Consider the following 7,500-nt stretch of genomic DNA (forward strand, 5'->3'; position numbering starts at 1 on the left):
CTACGGGCCGTGGCCTCATTCAAGTTGGACTTGGGCTCGGCGCGAGGCGTCGGGGTAGTGGACCCTCCCAAACACCACATGCCACGACAGGCGGCAGCCTGCGGGGTTCGGTGCTGGACTCTTCCCTGTTCGCTCGCCGCTACTGGGGGAATCCTTGTTAGTTTCTTTTCCTCCGCTTAGTAATATGCTTAAATTCAGCGGGTAGTCTCGCCTGCTCTGAGGTCGTTGTACGAGGTGTCGCACGCCACACCGCCAGCCGGCTGTGCACGCTACCGAGTAAGTACCGGTATGCGAACCGCCAGGCGACGGGCGCGCATCGCACATTTCAGGAGGCGCGGCCGGCCCCACAGGCGGCCGCGACGCTCCCAGGTCTGCGAAGCGGGGCAAACGCCGCGCGCTTCAGTATACGTAGCCGACCCTCAGCCAGACGTGGCCCGGGAACGGAATCCATGGACCGCAATGTGCGTTCGAAACGTCGATGTTCATGTGTCCTGCAGTTCACATGTCGACGCGCAATTTGCTGCGTTCTTCATCGACCCACGAGCCGAGTGATCCACCGTCCTGGGTGATCTTTTCTTAGTTTCCACTGTCTCTTTCAAGACAGTTGCATAGGCGGGACGTAGGCGTGTGGCGGCCCCTGTTCAAGCGTTCTGTGTCCAACGGCCTCACGGCCGATGGGCGTCGTACGGCTCCACACCGGAGCGGACAGGCAGTCGGGCGAAAGTCATTCAAAACCGGCGCCAGGCGCCAGGTGCCGCAGGCCAGCCGCTCCAGCGCTTCAGCGCTCGTACCACACAACATTGGCGTTAGTTTTGAGAAGCACGCGTGGTTCCGCACGCGGCGCACGGCTACTGCGAGCCGTACAGGTAGCGTGTTGCGCGACACGACACGCACACCGAAAGACATGCAGTCTAGTCGGTAATGATCCTTCCGCAGGTTCACCTACGGAAACCTTGTTACGACTTTTACTTCCTCTAAATGATCAAGTTTGGTCATCTTTCCGGTAGCATCGGCAACGACAGAGTCAATGCCGCGTACCAGTCCGAAGACCTCACTAAATCATTCAATCGGTAGTAGCGACGGGCGGTGTGTACAAAGGGCAGGGACGTAATCAACGCGAGCTTATGACTCGCGCTTACTGGGAATTCCTCGTTCATGGGGAACAATTGCAAGCCCCAATCCCTAGCACGAAGGAGGTTCAGCGGGTTACCCCGACCTTTCGGCCTAGGAAGACACGCTGATTCCTTCAGTGTAGCGCGCGTGCGGCCCAGAACATCTAAGGGCATCACAGACCTGTTATTGCTCAATCTCGTGCGGCTAGAAGCCGCCTGTCCCTCTAAGAAGAAAAGTAATCGCTGACAGCACGAAGGATGTCACGCGACTAGTTAGCAGGCTAGAGTCTCGTTCGTTATCGGAATTAACCAGACAAATCGCTCCACCAACTAAGAACGGCCATGCACCACCACCCACCGAATCAAGAAAGAGCTATCAATCTGTCAATCCTTCCGGTGTCCGGGCCTGGTGAGGTTTCCCGTGTTGAGTCAAATTAAGCCGCAGGCTCCACTCCTGGTGGTGCCCTTCCGTCAATTCCTTTAAGTTTCAGCTTTGCAACCATACTTCCCCCGGAACCCAAAAGCTTTGGTTTCCCGGAGGCTGCCCGCCGAGTCATCGGAGGAACTGCGGCGGATCGCTGGCTGGCATCGTTTATGGTTAGAACTAGGGCGGTATCTGATCGCCTTCGAACCTCTAACTTTCGTTCTTGATTAATGAAAACATACTTGGCAAATGCTTTCGCTTCTGTTCGTCTTGCGACGATCCAAGAATTTCACCTCTAACGTCGCAATACGAATGCCCCCGCCTGTCCCTATTAATCATTACCTCGGGTTCCGAAAACCAACAAAATAGAACCGAGGTCCTATTCCATTATTCCATGCACACAGTATTCAGGCGGGCTTGCCTGCTTTAAGCACTCTAATTTGTTCAAAGTAAACGTGCCGGCCCACCGAGACACTCACTCAAGAGCACCCTGGTAGGATTGCAACGGGGTCCGCCTCGGGACGCACGAGCACGCACGAGGCGCGTCGCACGCCTTCAGCTCGCCCCACCGGCAGGACGTCCCACGATACATGCCAGTTAAACACCGACGGGCGGTGAACCAACAGCGTGGGACACAAATCCAACTACGAGCTTTTTAACCGCAACAACTTTAATATACGCTATTGGAGCTGGAATTACCGCGGCTGCTGGCACCAGACTTGCCCTCCAATAGATACTCGTTAAAGGATTTAAAGTGTACTCATTCCGATTACGGGGCCTCGGATGAGTCCCGTATCGTTATTTTTCGTCACTACCTCCCCGTGCCGGGAGTGGGTAATTTGCGCGCCTGCTGCCTTCCTTGGATGTGGTAGCCGTTTCTCAGGCTCCCTCTCCGGAATCGAACCCTGATTCCCCGTTACCCGTTACAACCATGGTAGGCGCAGAACCTACCATCGACAGTTGATAAGGCAGACATTTGAAAGATGCGTCGCCGGTACGAGGACCGTGCGATCAGCCCAAAGTTATTCAGAGTCACCAAGGCAAACGGACCGGACGAGCCGACCGATTGGTTTTGATCTAATAAAAGCGTCCCTTCCATCTCTGGTCGGGACTCTGTTTGCATGTATTAGCTCTAGAATTACCACAGTTATCCAAGTAACGTGGGTACGATCTAAGGAACCATAACTGATTTAATGAGCCATTCGCGGTTTCACCTTAATGCGGCTTGTACTGAGACATGCATGGCTTAATCTTTGAGACAAGCATATGACTACTGGCAGGATCAACCAGGGAGCTGCGTCAACTAGAGCTGAGCAGCCGGCCGCCCGGGAGTGTGTCCCGGGGGCCCGCGCGAACACGCAAGCGTCCGCTCAATTATTCTGCAAACAGGAGGAGGCTGAGCTCCCCTGCACCATACACCTCGAAACCCTCTCAGGTCCCGGCGGCGCGCAGCGCCGTCCTAAGTACTTGGTCGGGTTCGAGAGAGGCGCAATCGCCCGGAGTTTGGCGAGTAGACGCTTTAGGTGCGACCACCCGTGCTCCCAACTGAGCTTGCCGCTGCCGACAGAGGCCCGGGAGCGTGCTGTCGTGGCATTGCCGGCGGGAGACAACACGCGCCACCTACGGTGACCGGCAGCTCCAACGCCAGCGCCACAGAAGGACAAAAGCCCCACTTGGGTGCCGAAGCGAACTCTCCCAGCACAGCGCACGCGCCAACACGTCCGCACAGCTGCGATACAAACCACCTGCGAGAACCGCAGAGGCGACCGAGCAGCAGACGGCGTCGCGGCGCCGAGCGCCGGGCGGCGGCGCATCCTCAGCGCACACAGTCCTCAATCGGACCAGCACACTGCAGATGTCCACCGCGCTTCGCACCGGGCCCGCGAGGACCTACTTTGGCCGCACGGCGCCGCGTGCAGGGTGCGCCGGCGCGCAGCTGCGCCGCCTGCCGCCTCCGTCGGCCGGCGCGCCTGCCACTGGCCGCCCCCACCAGCCGGCTGTAGCGCGTGCGCCCACGCACCGCACGGCCAACACGCCGGGAGGCCCCCCCTCACCGGCCGGGGACGGTCCCACCCAGCCACCGCCGCGTATCGCTTCACACCCACATGCCATTCACGTTCGTGGGCATGGTGGGTATCGCTGCAACAACCGGTTGGTAGCTCAACCGATCGTCGCCATCACTGATTCACCCCTAGCGAGAACAACCGCACCACAACGGTTTACCAGTTGTTCATTTGCGTAACGTCACCAGCAAACGTAGGCGTCCATCGCCATTTGCAAATTCAACGATTGTTGCATGCCTGTGTCAGGTGTCACGACACACTGTCTGCCCACATACACGCAACAACATGTCCACGCTTAGCGAACACGTGGAAGGTGGCCCCCGTACGTATGCGATGTCCATTGCGCGAACGACTGTCAACCGGCCTCTGTCGCATGTCGCAGATGTGGAACGCAGTGCACCGTGCTATCACGGTGTGTGAGAAGAGACGACTACGTCTGACAACACGCGCCACTACATCAACAGACGGCTCATGCTGATCGCCATCCAGGGCATACCACACTGCAATCCAGCTCTTATAGGGAGACGACACGTAGCTGAGTGCACAACATTTGGACCGCATGGTTCGCCGTTGTTGGCGCAGTCGTTGTACGGTCACATGTACCACGATGTATCATTCAGTACATGAGGACCAATGTGCAGTACAGTGTGTGATTTGGACGTACAACATCAGCGGACAGTTGACACAGGCCGTACCACAGCGTAGGCTAAGTGCTTCGCCATGCGAATGCCAATGAACAACTGCAAATGCCAATGAACAACTGCAAAGGGCATTGAGCATGTACGTCCTGCTGCCATCCACATTACAGTGTATAGCTGCAAGGTGTTTAACATGAAGCGATACACTGGGGACCGGGCAGTGCGAGTAGCAAACTATATTGCGGGGGTTGCAGTTAGGCAACACTACACTAATTTAACGCGTCGTATGACAATTACAGAGCAGGTTAAGGCCCAACGTGTGTTGGGTTAAGGCCCAACGTGTGTTGGGTTAAGGCCCAACGTGTGTTGGGTTAAGGCCCAACGTGTGTTGGGTTAAGGCCCAACGTGTGTTGGGTTAAGGCCCAACGTGTGTTGGGTTACGTTAAGGGGCAATGTGGGTTACGTTAAGGGGCAATGTGGGTTACGTTAAGGGGCAATGTGGGTTACGTTACGGCGCAATATAGGTTACGTTACGGCGCAATATAGGTTACGTTAAGGGGCAATGTGGGTTACGTTACGGCGCAATATAGGTTACGTTACGGCGCAATATAGGTTACGTTAAGGCGCAATATCGGTTACGTTAAGGCGCAATACAGGTTACGTTAAGGCGCAATACAGGTTACGTTAAGGCGCAATACAGGTTACGTTAAGGCGCAATACAGGTTACGTTAAGGCGCAATACAGGTTACGTTAAGGCGCAATACAGGTTACGTTAAGGCGCAATACAGGTTACGTTAAGGCGCAATACAGGTTACGTTAAGGCGCAATGCAGGTTACGTTAAGGCGCAATGCAGGTTACGTTAAGGCGCAATACAGGTTACGTTAAGGCGCAATGCAGGTTACGTTAAGGCGCAATGCAGGTTACGTTAAGGCGCAATACAGGTTACGTTAAGGCGCAATACAGGTTACGTTAAGGCGCAATACAGGTTACGTTAAGGCGCAATACAGGTTACGTTAAGGCGCAATACAGGTTACGTTAAGGCGCAATACAGGTTACGTTAAGGCGCAATACAGGTTACGTTAAGGCGCAATACAGGTTACGTTAAGGCGCAATACAGGTTACGTTAAGGCGCAATACAGGTTACGTTAAGGCGCAATACAGGTTACGTTAAGGCGCAATACAGGTTACGTTAAGGCGCAATACAGGTTACGTTAAGGCGCAATACAGGTTACGTTAAGGCGCAATACAGGTTACGTTAAGGCGCAATACAGGTTACGTTAAGGCGCAATACAGGTTACGTTAAGGCGCAATACAGGTTACGTTAAGGCGCAATACAGGTTACGTTAAGGCGCAATACAGGTTAGGTTAAGGCGCAATACAGGTTAGGTTAAGGTACGACATAGGTTAGGTTAAGGTACGACATAGGTTAGGTTAAGGTACGACATAGGTTAGGTTAAGGTACGACATAGGTTAGGTTAAGGTACGACATAGGTTAGGTTAAGGTACGACATAGGTTAGGTTAAGGTACGACATAGGTTAGGTTAAGGTACGACATAGGTTAGGTTAAGGTACGACATAGGTTAGGTTAAGGTACGACATAGGTTAGGTTAAGGTACGACATAGGTTAGGTTAAGGTACGACATAGGTTAGGTTAAGGTACGACATAGGTTAGGTTAAGGTACGACATAGGTTAGGTTAAGGTACGACATAGGTTAGGTTAAGGTACGACATAGGTTAGGTTAAGGTACGACATAGGTTAGGTTAAGGTACGACATAGGTTAGGTTAAGGTACGACATAGGTTAGGTTAAGGTACGACATAGGTTAGGTTAAGGTACGACATAGGTTAGGTTAAGGTACGACATAGGTTAGGTTAAGGTACGACATAGGTTAGGTTAAGGTACGACATAGGTTAGGTTAAGGTACGACATAGGTTAGGTTAAGGTACGACATAGGTTAGGTTAAGGTACGACATAGGTTAGGTTAAGGTACGACATAGGTTAGGTTAAGGTACGACATAGGTTAGGTTAAGGTACGACATAGGTTAGGTTAAGGTACGACATAGGTTAGGTTAAGGTACGACATAGGTTAGGTTAAGGTACGACATAGGGTAGGTTAAGGTACGACATAGGTTAGGTTAAGGTACGACATAGGTTAGGTTACGGTACGACATAGGTTAGGTTACGGTACGACATAGGTTAGGTTACGGTACGACATAGGTTAGGTTACGGTACGACATAGGTTAGGTTACGGTACGACATAGGTTAGGTTACGGTACGACATAGGTTAGGTTACGGTACGACATAGGTTAGGTTACGGTACGACATAGGTTAGGTTACGGTACGACATAGGTTAGGTTACGGTACGACATAGGTTAGGTTACGGTACGACATAGGTTAGGTTACGGTACGACATAGGTTAGGTTACGGTACGATATAGGTTAGGTTACGGTACGATATAGGTTAGGTTAAGGTACACATTGTTGTAAGGAAAGGTTTAATGGGGGGCGGGGCGGGGCGGCCGGTTTGTTGATTGTGATTATAGTAAGTGGATGCCTGCGGCATCATCTGATTTGCCACGTCAGGATGCACCTTTGGCTCATGACAGGCGGCGCTCTCATTCCATGCTTGTGGCAGACCTGTGTCTTTCATTCCTGCCATTGTTTGTGTGCTGTGAGAGGAGGCAGTATTGTGATGTTGGGTGCACCCCTGTGTAGGACATGTGTGGGTGTTGGTGGCTTGGCTGAGCAATGGTGGTTGTCGGGTGGGTGGGATATTCTGTTTTCTGAGTGGACCTCCCAGTCTGGTTATGACAGTGTGGATTGTCTAATGTGGCGGAGAGGATGCACTGGGTGTTGTTCCATGCTGGTGCTTACATATTGTCTGTGTGCGTGTTACAGGCAGAGAGTAGTGCGTGATAAGGGTGTGTGGCTGACGTGTGGTTGTGATTGTGAGCAGAGTCTTTCAGCATGTATACGGACAGTTGTATACATTATCTGTATTCTGATGGCTCTATCTATTACTAATCAGCGCCGTGTATACGTTTAATCCGGTTCCAGTCGAAACTGTTGTATCTCTGTACATTAGTGACACGGCGAGCCCGCTATGTAGTTACTCGTCTCGGCAGCTTCCACCGGTGTATGGCAAATGATTATAAGGAATCAGTCTAGTCGTCAATACCGATGGTGTGACGTCACATGTCTGGGGTGGGGGACGCTGCGCCCTTCCGGTGGGTCATGGCCTAGAAAGACTCTTCCCACGCAGG

General features: G+C 52.8%; 3 non-coding genes across 3 annotated transcripts in view; all 3 read right to left on the bottom strand.

Moving 5' to 3' along the window:
- LOC124563480 overlaps nucleotides 1–225 on the bottom strand; it is a 4,218-nt gene extending 3,993 nt beyond the window's left edge. The window contains exon 1 of the ribosomal RNA XR_006970214.1: nucleotides 1–225. This exon is cut by the window's left edge and continues 3,993 nt beyond it. This is a non-coding gene — a ribosomal RNA (large subunit ribosomal RNA).
- Nucleotides 226–413: 188 nt separating this feature from the next.
- Nucleotides 414–568, bottom strand: LOC124563474. The gene has a single exon (XR_006970210.1). It is a non-coding gene; the product is annotated as a 5.8S ribosomal RNA (ribosomal RNA).
- A 351-nt stretch (nucleotides 569–919) lies between these two features.
- On the bottom strand, nucleotides 920–2,829 carry LOC124563478. The gene has a single exon (XR_006970212.1). It is a non-coding gene; the product is annotated as a small subunit ribosomal RNA (ribosomal RNA).
- Between the last annotated feature and the right edge of the window lie 4,671 nt (nucleotides 2,830–7,500).

This window comes from Schistocerca americana, unplaced genomic scaffold, assembly GCF_021461395.2.
Source record: "Schistocerca americana isolate TAMUIC-IGC-003095 unplaced genomic scaffold, iqSchAmer2.1 HiC_scaffold_1223, whole genome shotgun sequence".
NCBI classification, from domain to species: domain Eukaryota; kingdom Metazoa; phylum Arthropoda; class Insecta; order Orthoptera; family Acrididae; genus Schistocerca; species Schistocerca americana.